Source organism: Equus przewalskii, unplaced genomic scaffold (assembly GCF_037783145.1).
Source record: "Equus przewalskii isolate Varuska unplaced genomic scaffold, EquPr2 ChrUn-13, whole genome shotgun sequence".
Taxonomy (NCBI): Eukaryota; Metazoa; Chordata; class Mammalia; order Perissodactyla; family Equidae; genus Equus; species Equus przewalskii.
Window position 1 is genome coordinate 12,004,961 of NW_027228750.1, and position 21,060 is coordinate 12,026,020.

Below are 21,060 nucleotides of genomic sequence, written 5' to 3' on the forward strand. Positions count from 1 at the left end.
TGAGTGGATGTTTGAAATCAAGAGAGTAGAAAGCAGTGTGCATTTCATTGAAGGAAGAAGAACATAAGCATAGATTTGAATAATATAAATATGCTCGGAATATGGAAACCATGTCACCTTCTCAGAGTGTGATGAGTGATATCGCCAGCTGTTCAATTCACTAACCCATAAAAACTGAGTAGATTTGGGATTTCTGAAGCCCTAACAAAGTGTTTTGGGCATATGAAAAAGTATTATAAATGAAAAAAAATTCTAACAAAATTAATTATAATCCCCATAGCAGGAATGATTTGCAGAGAGTATAAAAAGGGAAGTTTGAATAGTTAGCTGTACACTGTGTTAGATGGGTATGATAAAAAGAAGATACTGAACCTGACAGTGTCTCTGTCCACCAGGTAAACTCCTTTTCCCCTTCAAATTTGAGATCAAATGCTACCTTCTGTGAGATACCTTCCATAATATCCTGGGCAGACTTTCTGCCCTTTTAACATGCCTCTATTTTGTTAGCTATTTTATCATATTATAATCATTTGTGTGATTTTTAAAAGAAAAATCCAGGCTGTAACTTCATTTCAGGCAGGCAGATTTTCTCTTTTTATCTTTGTAGCTCTATTTCTACAATGGGAAATTTCCTTGAACTTGGTACCCATTAAATAATTAACAAGAGCTTTCTGGGCTCTGTAGAGAAGGAGTCATGCATGGGCTTGGATAAATGTTGATGAAATTAACAATGATGGTAGATAACATATTGATCACTTACTATATGCTATACACTGTTCTAAGCATGTTACAGGTATCAATTCATTTAATCCTTCCATCTGGAGTGACAGAAACCCAAAGTAACTGTGGCTTAAACAAAATAGAATATTATTTCTTTCATATGAAAAAGTCAGAGATGGATTCTTGTAATGGAAAGGTGGTGAGATGAAGAGGTTGAGTAAGCCCTCTCATAACAGATAAAATCTTGAGAAATATATCTTGTTAAAAACTATTGTATAAAGACATGAGAAAGTATTTGAAAGCATACAGAAGCCAGAACAGAGTTTACTCTTGAAACACTTCAACTAGAAAGGATGTATATTGTAAGTTTGCGACTTTCTTGTCTAAGTGCACTCCCCGATCCTCATGGCCACAGTAGATGAAAACCACAAACTCACTTACTCCACTTGAGATGGCAGAGATGAATTTTAAGGCTGAAAAAGCAGGTGGAAAATTAAGGGAGATATCCTGAATGTGAGAGAGCTGCAGAAGAGCTGAGACTCCCCAATCTGAAGATACCCCCCAAAAATACCTGAATTATTGCTAAACCATGCATACACAAGAAAGACTCCTGGGAATAGGTGAAAACAAACAAAAAACCAAAACAAGGAGAGATCAGAAAGGATATCAGTTGAAATTAATGAATTTGTTTCATTGTTTTTCTTCTTCATCTTTTTAACTGAATCCATTCCCCAGCTATTTGCAACTTGGTCAGAAGAAAGTTGCATAAGTCTTATCAGCTTGAGGTATAGGAAGATAAAAGCAAAGGCTAGCAGAGAAACCAGAATATTAGAGCAGATTTACAAGAAGTAAAAAAAAATCACAGACATGGTGAGACCTGAAATATGGGTAAATAATCTGTCCAAATCTTTGGCGGACTCCAAATTATGCAAACCTAAGGAAGATCACCAAGGAGCCAGGCTAAATAAAATAAAATACGCCAGCAGCAGAAACTATAAGAACTGATCAGAGATATCAGCTGCAACACACTCTGTTGGAGAGAGTTTATAGTTTGTGTCTAGGCAAATTAATTGCTACCAGTATACAAATTAAAAAAGCCAAGTCTCCTCTAAAGAACACAGCAGGATCCAGAGTCACCATATTACCTGCAATATCCAGTTTTCAACCAAAAATTACTAGACATACCAAAAAAAACCCCCCAAGAAAATGTGATACCTATTACAAATAAGTAAGAATAACTTCAAAGCAGCTAATATATTATATTTGATCAATTTTTTAAATGGTTCTAATGAGGGAATAGATGAGAAATCTCAACAGAAAGTTGGAAACTATTTTCAAAATGAAATTGTAATAACAAATAAAAATTTATAGAATCACCTCAGCAGCAGACTGGAGTTGTCAGAATCAGTGGAGTTGAAGTCAGATAAATAAAAATTACACAATTCAAAGAATAGAGATGAAAATATTGGTGAAAAGTTCACAGAGAGATAGAAATATGAAGAGTAATACCAAGCTTTATAATATCCATGTCATTTGAGTCATAGAAAGAAAGGAAAGTGAGAAAAAAGCAGGAAAAACATGTGTAGAAGTAATGGATGGAAATTTGCTAAATAAGATTGAGAACATTAATTTACAGAACTCAGAAATCCAATATCAACATAAAGCAGAACCTTCCTAAGTACAGCAGAGTTAAACTACTGAAAAGCAAAGATAGTGAGAAATTCTTGAAAGCAAATAAAAGGAAACATTTCTTCTTGTTCGGGGGGGAAGGTAAAACGTTTATTAAATGACTTCTCTTCAGAATGAGTGGAGGCCAGAAGATATTAGAATAACATATTTAAAGTAGTGATTATGGAAAGAAAACTTATCAACCAAAAATCCTATATCCAGTGAAACTATCCTTCAAAACAAAGATGGAATAAGTCATTTTCAAGAAACAAAAATAGAGGAAAAGTGTTGTAGATAGACCTGTGAATTGCTAAAGGACATTCTCCAGGTTCAAGGGAACTGAGAACTGACAGTGACCCATATTTCCAGGAAGCGATGAAAAATAATAAAAATGGTAAATATATGAGCAAATATAAAAAAGTGTATCTAGGAAAACAGATCGGTGGTTCTTGAAAAAGTTAAACATAGAATTATTATATGACTCAGGATTCTACTTCTAGGTATGTACCCCAAAGAATTGAAAACAGTTTCTCAAATACATGTACACACATGTTCACAGCAGCACTACTCACCATAGCCAAAAAGTGGAAACAACCCAAATGTCCATCAGTGATGAATGGATAAACAAATTGTACTATGCATACCTACAATGGAACTTTATGCATCCATAACAAGGGATGAAGCACTGATACATGCTACAATGTGAATGAGCCTCAAAAACACTGTACTAGGTGAAAGAAGTCAGGCACAAAAAGTCAGGCATTGTATGATTCCATCTATATAAAATAGTCAGAATAAGTATGTCCACAGAGACGGAATACAGATTCATGATTACCAGGCACTTGAGGAGGCAGGTAATAGTGAGCAACTGCTTAATGCGTAAGAAATTTCCTTTTGGTGCGACGAAAATGTTTGTAATAGATAAGAGATGGTGATTGCACAATATTATGAATTTACTAAATGCTACTGAATTGTTCATTCTAAAAATAATTTTACATTATATGAATTTCTCTTCGACAAAAATATTTTAAAAGTCTATAAACTATTTTCTTATTATTTATTAATAATAAATAACTTGTGCCTAGAAAATGCTAAGTAATCTACAGAAAATGGTACGAGAACTAATAACAAAGTTTAGCAAAGTCACAGCATATAAGTTGATATACAAAAAGAATTTTTGACAACTTATTAGCATTAAACAGCTTTAAAAAGAAATAAAAATACATTTCCACATACAGTAGCATCCCAAAGCGTGAAATACTTAGGAATGTATGTAACAAAATATGCGTAAATATCATACACTGAAAACTACAAAATATTGCTAACATAAAGACCTAAGGCTATTGAAAGACATTCCATTCTCTTGGCTTGGGAGATAGAATAGTGTTCAGATATAATTTTAGCCACATTGATTTTTAGACTCAATGGTAATCAAAATAATTATAAGCATTTTTGAGGAAATTTACAAGATGACTAGAATTTACAAGGATATGCAAATTGCCTAGCATAACAAAACCAACAGTGTGAGCAAAGAACAAACTTGGAACCCTAACGATACCAGATTTCATCACTTACCATAAAGTTATAGTGATGAAGACAATGCAATATTTGCAAAAGTATATTATTATAGATCAATGGAACATAATAGAGCCCAGAAATAAACCTACTCATGTGATCAATTAATTTTTAACAAAGGAGTCAAGGCAATTCAATGAGGGAAAGTAGTCTTTTCAGCAAGTGGTGTTGAAACTACTGGATGTTGGTATAAAAAAGAAAACATTTACTCAGCTCACACAATCTACAAATCTTTAAAAGAATTATAGACATAAATGTAAAACCTAATCCTAAAAAATTAGTATATATAGTGATATCTTATAAAAATAAATGCTATAAAAATAAATGCTATAAAAATAAACATAGGAGAAAACTTTTGCAACCTTGGGGTAGACAAAGATTTCTTACATAGGGCAGAAAAAACCACAGACCTAAAAAGATCAAAATTTATAAAGAAAACTTTATTAAAATTATAAATTTCTGGTCATTGAAAAACGCTATTAAAAATATAAATTTATAGACTGTGAGACAATATTTGTGCTACATAGATCTGACAAAGAACTTTCACAAAAAAAAAATAAGTCTTACAATTCAAAAAGAAGGCAAGTAACCCAACTTAAAAATGAGCAAAAGACTTGAACAGATGCTTTACCAAAGAAGATATATGAATGGCATTAAATACTTAAAAGATGCTAACATTGTTAGTCATCAGGGAAATGCAATTGAAAACCACAATGAGAAAATACTAACATAACTAAATTGTAGTAACAGTGAGATTTCATTACAATGGCAAAAATTAAAAGTACTAACAGTTCCAAATGCTGATAAGGCTACAGAACAACTGGAACTTTCATAGATTACTGATGGAATGTAAAACAGTATAAGCACGTTAGAAAACGATTTGACAAAACATAAAGTTAAGCATACACTTACCATAAGATCCAATGACTTCAATTCTATTTAGACAGAAAAAGCAAAGTGTACGTCCATCAAAGACTAATATTTAGAAGGTTCATAGTAGTTTTATCTGTAATAGTGAAAACCCAGATATAACCAGTTCATCAACAGAAGAATAGATAACTGAATTGTAGTGTATCTATATAATGAGATACTCTTCAGGATTAAAAGGGACATTCTACTGACGCACGCAGCAGCTACTAATGCATAAAACTACATTATGCTGAATGAAAGAAGCCAGGCACAAAAGCTATGTACTCTTATTCTTTTATATGAAATTCTAGAAAATAAACAGTGATCTATCTTGACAGAAAACAAATTTGTGTTTGCTCTTTGTGGAAGTTTGTGGGAAGAATGTGTGTAACTGACTGCAAAAGAGCCCAATAAAACTTTGGGGGGTGATACAAATGTTCTGTCTTGATTTTGGCTATAGTTCCATCAGTGTAACTGCTTGTCAAAACTTATCAAGCTCCATGTTTAAATGGGTGCAATTCAGTGTGTGTAAGTTACACAGAAAGAAAGGATTATATTTCTTTAAAGAAAAAAGTACAATAAAAAATAAAATGTATAAAATTTATTCAAAAATAAATCCAAATATAAGGAGATTAGGGCTAATAGAATGTTGCTAACATCAATGGGGACCTGTGTTCCTTCAATCTTTTTACTTCACAATTCTTAACATAGTTTTTTCTCATGAAATAAGTTTTCTCAAGCTTCAGTCCTCCTATCTATGTTCCATTCAGCACAAAAGAAACAGCAGAAGAGGGCTTGCTTTCTCCCTCTCTCTAAGGATGTGTCTTAAAATTGCTTAAATCCCTTCTTATTCGATCCTATTGGCCAGCACATGATTACATGGAGGTGACTAGTGGCACTAGAGACGAGAAATGGAATGTTTACTCTGGATGGCCATTTAGTCAGCTGAAAATTTGAGTTCATTGCTCAGGATGAGGAAAATACTACATTGAGAGAGTGGAAGATCTTGTTACCACAGCCATCTTTCTTCAGACTTTTCTACACATGGAGGTATTCACCAATTTAGACTAAAGGAAGAGAAGCTTCTGTGTGTATATCCTCCCTGTGATAAGATTCCATATTTTTCTATTAAGTAGTACTTTCCATAATACCTGGTAATTGTTAAATATCTTGCGTGTTTGGACTACTGGGTTTAAAGGCAGAAATTGTATCCTACTCATTTTGTTATCATCAGTACTTGCCAATATTTAGATAGTGGTCATTTAGTAAATGGTGTTGATGTTTTTCTGACCAAAGGAAATTTTTGAATCCACGAAACTAAGGACAATCTTTATCCTAGAATGGCAATCGTGTACAATCCTATTATAGCTGCTGGATAGTCGCCCTCACTGAAAATTTTACGTGCAAGAAAGACCTATTGACAGACATTAGCGTGTGTGCACTGATAGTTCAGATACAGATAAACGGGTCACTAGAACAGGATTTTCTGGTCTAAAGTTTAAGTTAGAAATTCAGTGTGATCAGTATATACATAAGACAGTTTAGCAACGTTCTCTAAAGCAGAGACACATGCCCCAGAATTTTACATCCAAAATCACGCAGTTTTGATAACATTCGAATTAGCAATTACTTCTTCAAACCTTCTGAAGTAGAGCCAAGCTGGAGCAGTTCTGCATGTAGACTGTTGTGGATATGTGCTGCGGATTACTATGTATCTTGGTTAAATGTACCATTTTAAGCCCAGTGTTAAATATATATGTGTATATGTACATTACATAAATACACACACGTACAATATGACACATACAGTATGGTAAACAACACACAGTACACACAGGCAGTAGCACAGTTTTTATGACCTCTGCCTTCCCCAGGATAACAGAACTTAACACAAGAACGTTCTTGAAATTGTTGCTGTAGAGCTAGAAGAGTTATTACTGGGACTTAGGCTAAAACACTCACCGATCAGCCATAGGGTCCATACTGCATGTGTTATTTATTTTACTTCAACATAGAAATTGTTTTAAAAGTCAGAAATTAGTAGCCCATACCCAAGGTGATTTAATGACTATCCAAAGCCTCATCTGGGTGGGTTGGCAATGGGAACTGTTAAAAGGCGAAAGGACAAAGGCAGGAGGTGGTAGACACTGTAGAGAGCAGAATGAGCCCCCAAAAGAGATGTGGTTTTGTATTGGGAGGCATCTGAGTGACACAGTGGTTTTCCCTGCCATGTGCCATATGTTATAAACTATTTTTTCTCTTTTTTCCTATCGAGAGCCCCTTTTCATTTAGGAATGGAAAAAGTTCTAGAATTTAAAAAATAACAATGGGAAAGAAGCTCATGTAATACATTTCTAAATGTTTTACTGCTTCCATATTTGAAAGGAAATAAAAAAAGATTTTATTAGAACTTGGGGAACAGTTTAAAAGTATTTTTCATGTCTTAAACGTTTATAAACTTAGATTTTGGGCAGAATAGAGGAATATATTCCCAGGGGAGAGGAAATTTGGAATTTCTTTTCTCATAAGGGGGAGAAATTGAAGAGAAGTCACTGTGTATACAGTACATACTGTAAAAAGAAGACCAATATCCTTGCAATCCAGAGGACATCTACAGGTCCATGTCCATCCATAAGGTCGCTTTGAGAGATTTAACTTTACAGAGCTATTGAGGGTATTGTTAAAGGGTAAACTGAGCCATGTTAAAAACTGTTAAGAGTTTATTAGTGCAAAAATGGATTCAAATTGAGCAGTATCCAATCTAGCAGACAGAAAGGAGCTCCGAAGAGCTGTCCAAAATGAAAGACTTATAGCCAGAAGGGAGCAGGAACAAGGAAGTTATGCTTGGCAAAAAAGCGGGTTGGTTGTTGCAAGATTACTTTCTTTTAGGGGATGACAGGTGTCTATCAGGCAGATCACCTAACTAATGCTCATCAAGTGATTCCTGGTTGAGAGGTTTAAGCTTCCATTTCTGGGAGAGCCAAAACTGTAGTTAAGTTCAATCTATGTTTGGTGATGTGGGGCTTAGCATAAGTGACTCCATTTTGGGCCTGTTGTCTTGTTTTTAGCAGTATTCATGCATTTTACCCTTTCTTAAATTAAAGGATGTGATACCTTGGTATCTAACAGGAAACTAGATGCTAAATTTTCCTTACTCTGATTTTAACCATCAGTGGTAGTTAACTTATTTTTTATAACTTAATGTCATCTTGGATTTTGATAGTCAAATGAGAATAGATACAAATACAATCCTGAGGTGTTGCAACTAATAAGCTTTTTTTAAAAAGTCTAAGACTTAGTAAGTTTGACAGCTGATATAGGCCCTTAAGAAGAATTTTTATTAATGACAATTGTTAAATATAGTTAATTCTGTAGTTAACAGGAACTTTTTCTTCCAAATTTATAAATAGATTTTTTTTTAACTAACAATTCCCAAGACATTCTGTATTTCCTTTGCCTCTGTGTGGGAGGACAGTATATTTTTCAGGTAAAAAGAATGCAGTCATCATTATTAGAGATAGAAAAATCTCACGCATTGAGAGGATAAAACTCTGTAAACTAGAAAATCCACGGAATCATTTTAATCACATAGTCGTCTTCCTGAGAAGACAGGACTCAGCTGGCATCAAAGTGAGTAGCCACATGAAGGATCACATTATTTATGTTAGCTCGAGTGGAGTTTTTCCACTGTGGAGGTTGAGTTCAAGTCTGTCATCATTTGAATCCATTTGGTAGGCCACTGAGTATGTCTTCCAGATGAGGCAGCTGGCATTTCAGTGAGTATCCCTAGGAGATGCTAATTAAACAATCAGAGAATAAGACTATGCTCGGTAATTGCTAAGGAAATGACTAGGACAGTAGCATTTCAAATGAAAGTGTTTGAACAGTCAGCATAATAGTAGATTTCCCAACATTTAACAATGTGTATATTGATGAAACAATAATGGGTTCCTGTTTGTGGTTTTTCCTCTACAAAAAGGTGCCTCTGTTTTGTCAATACGATTAACTCTAACTCAACCTTCACGCTTTTTTGATAGCTGCAGAAGGACACTGTGAGCGTAGTGGAAATAATGTGGGTTCTGACAGACTTGGTTCCGAAACCTGGCTCCACTGTGTTTTAGCTCTGTTCCTTGGATATTTAGCTACTTCTTTGAATTTCGGTTTCCTTTCAAGAAAATTGGAATCACCATAAACACCCAGCATGCTTTCAGGGAGCATTATGTGAGGAGATTAACATTAAGAGTTTAACATCTTAACTGACTCAGAGACGTTTCCTGTCTCTTAGAGGTAATTGACCCTGTATAAATTATTTACTCCAACGATATTTTTGAAAAAGTTCAACATTTTTTTAAAAGAAATATTTTACAGAATTTCCAAGACTAATATGTAAAACAAATCCACTCACCCATCTTTTCTGTGTGTCGTCACCGGAATCTAGAACAATATCAAAAACATGTCTAGCACTCTATTTCAAATTGAGGAAACTATGGCATTTTAATATTTAAAAAATTATCCTCAAGTTCCCGTAGATAGTAAGGTCACTTATCTTTCAGTTCAGGGCCATTTGTCCTGCAATACACTGTGTTCTATCTCACATCCAATTCAAATATTCTCTCTTAAAGAATGAGGTCAAAAATAACCATCTTGTGGTGAATAATCTCCATGTATATTTGTAAACCAAATGAGAAACTGATTTTATATAACTTTAGAAATTTTAATACAGCAATATACAATGTGATTTCCTTTCATTTATATTTTGCCATTATTATTGCCAAACTTGGGTGTGGATTTTGGAGTCAAATCCCAGTGTCATGTCTGCCTTTGATGGGACTTCCGTCACACACTTATCTTCACAAGCCTGTTTCCTTATTTGTTAAATGGGCCAAATAATACATCTTTATAGAGTTGTTATGAGATCTGAATGAAATTCATATATATATATATATATATATATGTGTATAGAACACTCAGCATAGGGCTTGGCATAGAATGGGTGCACACACATGCATGCATTATTTTATTTTATGGGCTCTTATAACAGTCTTTAGATAATACTTTATTTATCATTGAAGCATCTGTACCCAGCAAATAGGTAGCAAAATGACGATTCTTATATTTCCAAAGAAAATTAAGATCATTTCCTACCCTCTCCCAATATTCTGGATAATTATATTACTGTTGCTAAATATAGGATGAGCATTTCAGTTCAGTATTCTGTGCCTCTAATTGAGGAATTCTTGGTTTTGAAGGCTAAAGGATCTATGGGGATCATGTAATGATAAAACTAGTGCTGTCATCTTGAGCAGGATGCAAATTAAAGAGTAAGAATGGGAAGGAGCCTTAACAGTAGCTAATACCCAGGCTTAGCTGGCATAGGGCATACTGTGTGCCATTCTCTGTTCTAACTGCTTTACTTCTATTAAATTATTCAAGTATTCAGTACTCCAAACACCCTCTGAGGAAGTTTTTATTAATATAATAATAATTTTGCATATATGGAAATGGAAACACAGAGAATTTAAAAACCTGGCGAAGATTATACAGCTGGCAGGAAGCACAGTCCGAATTCAAATCCAAGGTGTCCGATTCCAGAAATGGCTGTGCTGGTAACCGCTACGCTAAGCTGCCTTTACAATGAGAAAGCATTCTTGTAGCAATTACTCACAATAATATCAAAGTACGCATTTATGTAATTGAAACCGCTGAACATTGGATCTTTTAAAATGATCAAATCTGACTTTATTAACCTGTTTATTTTTTTATAAATCAAAAGTATCACTTTTGTTGATTTTTTTCTCCACTAGTTGTATAATAGAGAAGAATATTCTCTGAAACTTTTTTGCAAAAATTTCTTTCTGGAATGGAACATGCCGGACAACATATTCATTCTTTCATTTGTTCTGAGAGAGGCAGAGAAACCCTTATGGCCTAGGAGCCTCAGGAAGGGAAGAGGCAGGTGATCAGAGGCCATTTTACTAACTATGAGATACCCTCTGGAAAGCACACATACGTCTCAACCTCAAACACTCTCCTCTTAAACATCCTGCCCATCATAGGAAGGGATGACTTGGGGCCTGGGAGAAATATAACCTGGTTTGTTCATTTTGTGCTGAAAGCATTTCTTTCGAGTTGAGCTGAATAATGAAATGAGGTTGCAAGCAGAATGTAGTCTCTGGACACTGACTTTGATGATAATGTTAATAATTTAAATGTTGTAAGGGACTGAGTCTGGCATTAAATAATACAGGCCCTTTTTGGTCTACATTTTCTCCTTGTAATTTGTTAGGGAAAGAACACTATTTAGGAGGAAGAATTAACCTTGTAAAGCTGTAGTGGATAGCATTATAAACATTTAACTAAGAACATGTTTCTAAGCTGTTTTTTCTTGAGTTATAAATTCATACACGTGAATCATTACATTATCCTAATGCATTTTGGAATCCTGTGGTAGATGCCAAAGAACACCACATTTTGATTCTTCTCCTGACATGCTTCCAGATATGACTTGATGCCTGCAATATATGTTGGCTATTTAATGGGAGCATGTCCAAAAGCGAACTTACGTTTTCTCTCCCACTCAAAGTCTCCTCTTCCCCAGCCTTCGCCATCACAATTAATGGCACCACTATTCACTCGGTAATTCTTGCTCCCAAAGTATGGCATCCTCCTTGATTCTTCTCTTTCTCTCCAATGCCACTTCCAATCCATCAGCAAGTTTTCCCATCTCTATGATCTCATTGGCCTCTCCATACCACCACTTTCATTATCCCCATAGTCTGTGTCACTAACCTCTGTCCTCTGGCTTATGACAGGAGACTTTGATAGACCCCTGCTTTGACTCTTACTCCACTATATGGCAACAAACACAATATTTTCTTAAAAGAATAAATTGTATCATCTTATTTATCCTGCTTAAAACTCTGCGTTGACTTTCAACTACAATTAGAATAAATTCCACATATCTTATCAATACTTAGTGCACTTTTTTTATGACTCGGGCCCTGCTGGCTCTCCCAGCATCTCTCCTACTTCTCTGTTTTACTCTCACTACATTCCAGACGCCCTGGCATTCCTTGTTCTTCTCAAACAAGCTAAATTTTTCCCATTGCAAGGCCAGTACACTAATTATTGCTTCTACTGGGGCATACCTTTCTCAGACTTTTGCCTGATTTACTCCTTTTAATCATCCATGTCTCTGCCTAAAAGGAGCTTCTCCTGAGATGACTTCCCTGAACATGCTCTCTAAAAGGGACCAAGCATTATCCTTTGACTCACTGTCTCTCATTGTCTACAGTTATATCACATTAGTTTTAACTTTATTTTCTGTGGAGATTGTATTTTCAAATGATGGCCCTAACAATATCTTCCAACTCACGTGTTCTTCTCTAAATAACACTCCCCGTCAAAAGCAGACTAATTTCCCTCCCTTGAATCTGGGTGGGCTTATGAATGCTACAACTCATAAAATAAGGTGCAAGTAATGGCATGTGACTTCTGAGGCTAGGTTAGACATGCTGTCAGCTTCTGCTTGGTTCTCTTTGAAGGCTTACTCTGTCGACACTTCCCCTCAGAAGCCAGCTGCAGCGCTGGGAGAGCCCGTGCCACACGGACGCCCATAGGGATGTGTTCTGCTCACCAGTCCCAGCTGAGCTCGGCCTTCAATTCATCCCAGTCCAGGAGCCAGACATGTAAGGAAAAAGCTTCGGGGGGATTCTAGCCTCTAGCTTTTGAGTCTTCTCAGATGAGCCATCAGACATTTTAGGGTAGAGACAAACCATCTGCTCTGTGTCCAATTAAAATTTCTACTTACAGAACCTGAGAACATAATAAAATGATTGTTATTTTACACCATGAAGTTTTGGAGTGCTTTGCTATGCAACAAATAGATAACGAGAATATTGTCTTTCTATCACATTGTAAGTTCTATGACGGTGAAGGGTCTTTGGTTGCTTTTATCTTTTTGGCAAAAAATGTGTGCTCAATGAATATTTAATTGAAATAATCATAGATATAGAGAGTTATTGGCTTGTTGTATCAATTACACTTGTAATACCTTATTATACTTATTACACTCTTATTTCTCTCTCCTATACATGAACCATACAAAAAACATTTATAGCTAAATCTTATTGACACTGCTAAATATTTCTTTAGGTTGATTTTTTCATATAGAGGGTGTTAAGGACTGAATATTTGTGTCCTCCCCAAAATTCATATGAAGCCCTAATCTCCAATATGAAAACTCAAATGGATGAGGAGAAAAGCTAGATTGGTTTGATAGTGGTTTAGATATTGTAGAGGAAAAGAATGCTTAATACTGACATGGCAATAGAAACTATTCAAAATGGAACACAAAAGCAAAGAAGACAAAAGCAAAGAAAGATATCATCAGTAAATTGTCAAGGGTTGGGGGCAGGAAATAGAAAAAACATTTGAATAAATAATGGCTATCCATTTTGCAAATATGTGGAATACTACAAACACATATCTAAGAGGCACAAAAAAATCCACCACCAGACACATAAATTCATGTATCATAGTGAAACTGCTCAAAGTCAATGATAAAGAGAGAATTTAAAGTAATGCAGGGGGAAAAAAAGACAAGTTACAAAGAGATGAACAGAGATATGACTTCTTGTCAGGGGGAAAAAAATGCAAGCCAAAAGAAAGGAACAAGATCTTTAAAGTACAGAAAGAATAAAACTCACTCCTGAATTTTAAGATCAATAACAAGGCAAGAATATACTCTCTGACTATTCCTATTCCACATTATACCAGAATTCCTAGCTAGTGCAATAATGCAAGAAAAAGGAATAAGATTGAACAGGGAAAAATAGAACTGTCTCTACCTGCAGATGACATCATCATCGGTGTATAAAAAGCTAAAAAACCACTAAAATGCTCCTAGAACTAATAAGCGAGCTCAGAATGTAAAGTTTAGAATTTTCAGGATATATGATCAATATATAAATACTAACAATGGATAATCAGAAATTGAAAATTTTAAAAATGCCATTTACAGTAGCATCAAAATATGAAAAAATTAATGGTAAATCTGACAAAATATGTGAAGATTCTGTACTCTGAAAATTACAACACATAGCTGAGAGAAATCGAAGAACAGCTAAATAAATGGAGATAGATACTGTGTTCAAGAATTCAAAAACTCAGTGTTATTAATATGTTAACTCACCCTAAATTGATCTTGATATTCAACACAACCACCCCTTAAAAAAACGGTAAGGCTTTTTTACATGCAAATTGGCAAGCTGATTCTAAAATTCGTATGGAAATGCTGAGGCCCTGAAATATTCAAAAGAAATTTGTAAAAGTAAATACAAGTTGGAAGACTTTTACTTCCTAACTTCAAGCTACACTAATCAGGACAGTGTGGTATAGAGTAAAGGACAAATATACAAATAGATCAATGAAATAGAATCCAGAAATAGACTGACAAATATATGGTCAATGAATTTTTGATAAAGTTTCAAAAGCAGTTCAATGGAGAAAGAATAGTGTTTTACAATAAATCATGCTGGAGCAATTGATTATCTATATGTTCCTCCCTACACACACACAAAAGAACATTGGTTCCAACCTGTCATCATGTAAAAAAAAATTAATTCAGATTGACCACAGGCCTAAATGTTAAACCAACAATAGGGGAACATCTTTGAGGCCTTGTATACCCATGTAATTGTATCTTAGGTGCAATGTTAACAACACAATTCATACTTGAAGAATAAGATAAATTGGGCTTCATCAAAATTAAGAACTTCTCTTTCTTGATATATTTCATTAAGACAATGAAAAGCGAAGCCACAGACTAGAGAAAACATTTTTAGATCACATATCCAAAATATATAAAACCCCTTTAAGACTCACAATAACCTTTTGAGGTAACGGTGTACTGTCATATTTTGCATAAGGAGATTCTGAAATGCAATGAAGATAAGTACCTCTCTTATTTCCAGAGCCCAAGTTATTTTTATTAGGCTCTATAATGTTATGTGTTATGTTCATAACTCAAGAAGCAGGATAGGAGAATGGTCATGGGTGAGAACTCTGGCTGGCTCCATCTCTTATGCTACCACTTCCTAGCTGGGAAACATTGAAAAAGTCACTGAACATTTCTTTCCTTCAATTCCCTCATTGACATGGAAGCAATAATCATCATTTCAAGATTGATCCTATCAGTACTCTCCTATCCTATCAATACTGATAGGATTTTTTGAGAAGAGAATGGGTTAGTATAATCATAGCGCTCAGAATAGTTCCTGGCATATATCAAGTACTACTTACTGTTGAGTTTTATGTATCACTATTATATTTTACTCAACTACCCATCTCCCTTTTTATTTCTGTTTACTTCTATTTACTTCTTAAGCCAATTCTACTATATCTTATTTTTTCTCTTACATTCTTATCTTTATATCTTCATAAAAGTTATATATCATGAATTTTGATGAGGTCAAAATGCAAATTCTTTGTACAATTTGTTTCTGTTTTCTTTCTCAAGGAATGTTTTTCAGCTAATTTAAATTCTGAGTTCTGCTTCTTTAATTTAGTAAATTACCACAGGTCCCATACTAAATGATAAAAACTCTATCCAGCTCAGTATTTGTCCCAGAAAAAGAGTGAGAACATTCTTTCATCACGTCAATGTCCACATATAATGGTTAATAGCACAGCCTCATTTTTCCCATCTGTAAAATGGGAATCTTAAAATTGTTTCATAGTGTTTTCCTGAGGAATAAATGATACGATATATATGAAATGTTAAATGTAATGCCCTGAATGTTTTGAATGATCAATAAATGTTAGCTTTTAACTGTTGTTCTTTTAGAAAACTTCTTCAAATTTTAGGTTTGATACTTAGCTACCGTTACAATAACGTAGCATCTTAAGAGTTGTGAAACAAGTCCTAACTTCTTGGAAGATCCTAGCAAAGAAAATTAATAACATATGATCTCATATGTAGAAGATAAAAACAACAACAAACAAATACATAGCAATAGAGACTGGACTGGTGGTTACCAGAGGGGAAGGGGGATGGGGAGAGGGCAAAAGGGGTGATTGGGCACATGTGTGTGGTGAAGGTTGGTAATTAATCTTTGGGTGGTGAACATGATGTAATCTACACAGAAACCAAAATATATAATGATGTACACTTCAGATTCACATAATATTATAAACCAATGTTACCACAATAAAAAAGGCATTCAACATAAAAGAAAATTTTTTTTCCTGCAAGATTTCCACTGTGTCAGGCAAACCTTGTTTGAGTCTCATACATGGCAGGGTTGGTCTCCTATCTGATATTCCCCAGGTTCAGTAATGAAAACTACGTGTTTTAGAACAAGCCCTTAGACTGCTATTGTAGGCCTTTTGCTTGCTATCGTTGCCAGAATTCCAGGAGCTCTTTTTCCCTTTTCCTTTTTACACTGAACAGAACTATTCATACAATTTACTGACCAAGTGGGAGATCCTTGAAAGACAGAATGAGATGTATACTTGTAGTTCAAAATTTTTTTCACGTCCGAAGACTAGTTAATACCGTGGCTGGGAAGGGATGTGAAAGGAGGTAGAAAGGTAATGATGAAGGTAAAATTTGGACGTATCGGAGTCCTCAAAGTGAGAAGGGGAAGATGAACCCCTCGTTACAAAGAGAAAGCTAGGTGGAAGCAAATTAGCACCAAGCTTGTAATGCTTGTAGAATAGGAAACTTTGAATGTGGGTACCACCCACTCACACCTGCCTTGATTTGTTGATAACCTGTGGAGAACGCATGAATCTTGGACATTTCTAATCCCATAGAGCAGTGAATGTGGGACTTGGGTTCTTGATATGGGGGTGGAAAACCTTACAGTATGAAAAAGGTGGACTTCAGCAGTGATGAGTAGGAATTTTTCTACAGTTCTGAGCAGTGATGGATACAGATTACTATTGCCACCAGTACTTTCTTTTTTTTCACTCATGATTGGTGAGGAAGACTGACGTGACAGCCCAGTCACAATCAATCAAGAGGGAGACATATCTATTTGCATATGGTGATGAAAGTGTTAGTAAGATAGGACACCATTTCCATCACTTTTGTATCCAATATATTCTAGATTTCCTGCCAAAGCTTAGTGATGAGGCTAATTAAAAGTAATATTTGCTATTATTACAGATTATATATTATACATTATTATAGTATGTTATATATTATAAAGGTGTATATTATAACATACTATAAAAATGATGATTCTTACTCTTTAAAATCAGATTCTGAAGCATTGGTTGTTGTACAGACACGGTAATATAAAACTACTTTAAGAAATTAAAAAAATGTAGAAAGCAGAAAGTTATACAATTGTATATAATGATATGTATTTTGTATATTATATGTAATATAACTGTATGTTACAGTTTTACAATAGGTCCACACATACATAACAGCAAATAAATAATCTTAAATATTACATTATTTGGTCTAATTAGGTTTTTTAAAGCTGAGAATATAACATATTGAAAAATTAAATCATATGAAAAATATTATATCTCAAGTAATATAAACATCAAAGAGCAATATTATAGACAGAATTTTATTAATGTGATTAAATACTAGATTGTACAAACTTCAGCCTTTTTAAAACCTACTATGAGTATGGATAGTATAGAATATCTTTTTATTATTACTTTTGATTGCTTGATGGCCAGTAACAATGCTTCCTCATTGATAGGAGAGGAGACAAGAAAACTGCTTTTGAGATCGTCTTATGAGTGGAATGCTAAGAAATAGTTCTTGATGGATATCTAGAAGATAGAGATTATTTCCACATTTGTATTGCAGAGTTTAAATCACATACAATAGCCACCATGAAGACGAAAACACAAACTTTAAAATAAACACGTGCTTTTTAAAATATGTGTTTGTAACATGTACCTTGTATTTAGATTTCCTAAATAGGAATGATCATCTAATAAGACAAACAGTCATTGTAGTCACTGGTAATTAGTCTGCACAAAGAGTTTATTTTAAACTTAAAATGACATGCGACTCTTTGATTGTTTATTTTTTTGCACATAATTGTCCTTGTTCTTTTGGGAAGCAAATATACTGACAGATCATGGACAAAGAAAACAGCCCATTCAAATACAAATTCTGCTGTCTACTTTATATTTAGCCTATAATCATTGTTGTAACCACATAACATCACAGGAGCAACAATTTTCGGCTCTCATGACTGTTTTCAGCCATGATCATGAAAAGGTCATTGATGGTTGATCACAAAAAAATCCTGTTGTATCACCTTCATTCCACTATCCTTTCATCTATTAATCTACCCATTATTGATTTAGCAAATAAATATTAAGCACTTACAATTGGTAAGGCAAGGCACAGATCCTGGGGATATTACTGAATTTGAAAAGTTTAGAATTGATTAATATTTTTCTAAATTATCGGCTGTTACTCCTACTGATCAATATACATATTTATACAGATTTGGATGTGTTCAAATCAGGCAAATAGAGAAAACATTGGTTTCATGTACGTACATATGTATGTATGTATACACATACATATACGTATACTTATATACACAGATACGTACACATACATATACACATACGTGTACATATTCAAAATCTATTAACCTAATATACATGATATGCAAATAAAAGTAAAAAGGTGCATATGGCGATGTTTAAAGTAATTAGAAACTGACACATTTGAGTATACGGATAAATTATAATTTCATGAAACAAGAGCACAATATTCATGGTAACAGTGATATCGATTTAGAAGTCATTTGATAGCTTTGAATATTTGGCAAATTTATGACTGGGCAATAGAAGTATTGTTTCTACATTGCAATACCCTTATTGTATAAACTTTTTCTACTATACCTGTTTAATCCCTTTTCCAACTAGATAATAAAAAAATATATACAAAAATTATTAGCATGGTGACAAGTATAATTAAAAATAAAGAATGGTAAAGAACTCGTATTCTTGAAGTCTTTAGAGATGGATGGTGTGCATTGTATTTATAGCTCCCTAACTGATACTTTGGCTTCAGAAACATTCTTGGTTTACTCCTTTGGTCAAAACTTCTTATATATTACTGTGATGCCTGCTGGTATTAAATGTTGTGGTACATAATACAGGACTTGATAAATTTCTTCAATTAATTTTTATTTCCTAATTTCATTATTCTTCATGGAGATATCAATATTAATGTTGCAAAAACAGGGAATGTCTTGTATGACTCAATTTTATTCAATTCTTTTGCTTTCAAAGTTTGGTCTCTGTGTATTTTAGATATGTCTCTGGAAAACAGCATATGGCTGTCTGGGTTTTGGCTTTTTATACAAACTTTGTCTATTTTTGGAGAATTATTTGGTTTCATTATAACATTTTGTGTTGTAGATCTACCATATTACTTGTGCTTTCTTGATGTTCCAAGGTTAATGCTTCCTTTTCCCTCTTTTTAAATTCTTCTTTCAGATGTATTGACAATTATTGAATTTACTCTGCTCCCAATAATGCAAAGACCATCAATCACTCCTCTCTCCTCCTTCCTGACTTCAGGTATCAAATTTCTCAATCTAATACCAGAATATATAGTTAATGTTTTATACATTAATTTTTTAAAAATTTAGATTTACCAACAAATTTACAGCTTTTGGTGTTCTTTAAATTCTCATCTCCAGAATTCTTCTTGGAGTTATTTTTCTTCCGCTGGAAGGACGTCCATTAGAATTTCCTTTAGTGTGGTTTTTCAGTGGGCTAATTCTATCAATTTTTGTTTGTCTTCAAGGATATTGAAATATATCTTCATTAGGTATAGAATTCTAGGTTGGCTATTACTTTTTCAGCACTTTACTCATTTTATTGAATTGTTTCTCTTGAGAACTCAGATATTAATATAATTTTTAGTCCTGTAAATTTAATGTGCCTTTTTCTCCCTTCTGTTTTAAATATTTTTTTCTTTGCTTTAAATTTTTAGTAGTTTTCCTTCCTGTGTCTTTCTAGAATTTGTGTGTGTGTGTTGAGGGAGGGCATCCTTGAATCTACGGCTTAACATCCTTCTTCACTATAATAAAGAGGTTGACTCATTCTTGATATTTGATCTCTGACTTATTTCTAAGCTTCACCCTCCCTTTCCCCTTTAGCCTCACATTGGATAGGTTGATAAGAAGGCTGTGAAGTAGCTTCTTACTTTAACATCCCTTGTGGAACTTTTCCCCTGCACCAACCCTTAGCTGCTATAAAGGCCCAAACCCATTCCCTCTGTTTTGCCTAAGTCAAACACTTGTTCCCACTCACCTCTCTCTGGGAGTCTCCTGTGTGAGTAATAGACTTGTTTTCTTTTCTTTTTGTTGTGAGGAAGATTGGTGCCGAACAAACATCCATTGTCAACCTTGCTCTTTTTGCTTACGAAGATTAGCCCTGAGTGAACATCTGTGCCAATTTTCCTCTATTTTGTATGTGGTATGCCATCACAGCATGGCTTAATGATTTGTGTGTAGGTCCGTGCCAGGGATCAGAACCCACGAACTCTGGGCCACCAAAGCAGAGCACATGAACTTAACCACTATGCCACAAGGCTGGCCCCACTTGTTTTCTATTTTCATGGAGCTCTGGGGTATTGACTGATGTCAACACTTAGGAACAAATATTCATCTAGTGTTACAGAGAGATTCTAATATTTTTATAACCTTTTAAATCTTCTTAACAACTTATTAAAGATGTTGAACATTTAAATCTTTACTGAGCAGTGAATTTCAAGCAATTTCAAGTAACTTCTACTGCATCACCATAAAAGAAACACTGTCTTATAATCAATTATGTGATATAATCAATTACATCAATAAAATCACTATATTTGACCATAACTGAATCATCACTTTAAAATAATTAGTTTATGATTATCAGATGTATCAAAGTGATCTCCCAAATCCATTTAATCACAAGGATAAGATTTCCACTCTTCCTTTTTTTTTTTTTTGCCAGGGGCAAACTGGCTCTTTAAGAGAGATTTTACGTTATCTCCTTTAAGGGAACACTTATGAAACCTTCTCCTACCAGACTGACTCCCCAACTCCACCTGCAGCTCTCACACTTACATCAAAACTAAGAAAACAGAGCTATTGAAGGGGATCTCCCTTATGACTGTTCCATAAACTGAATACCAGCCTC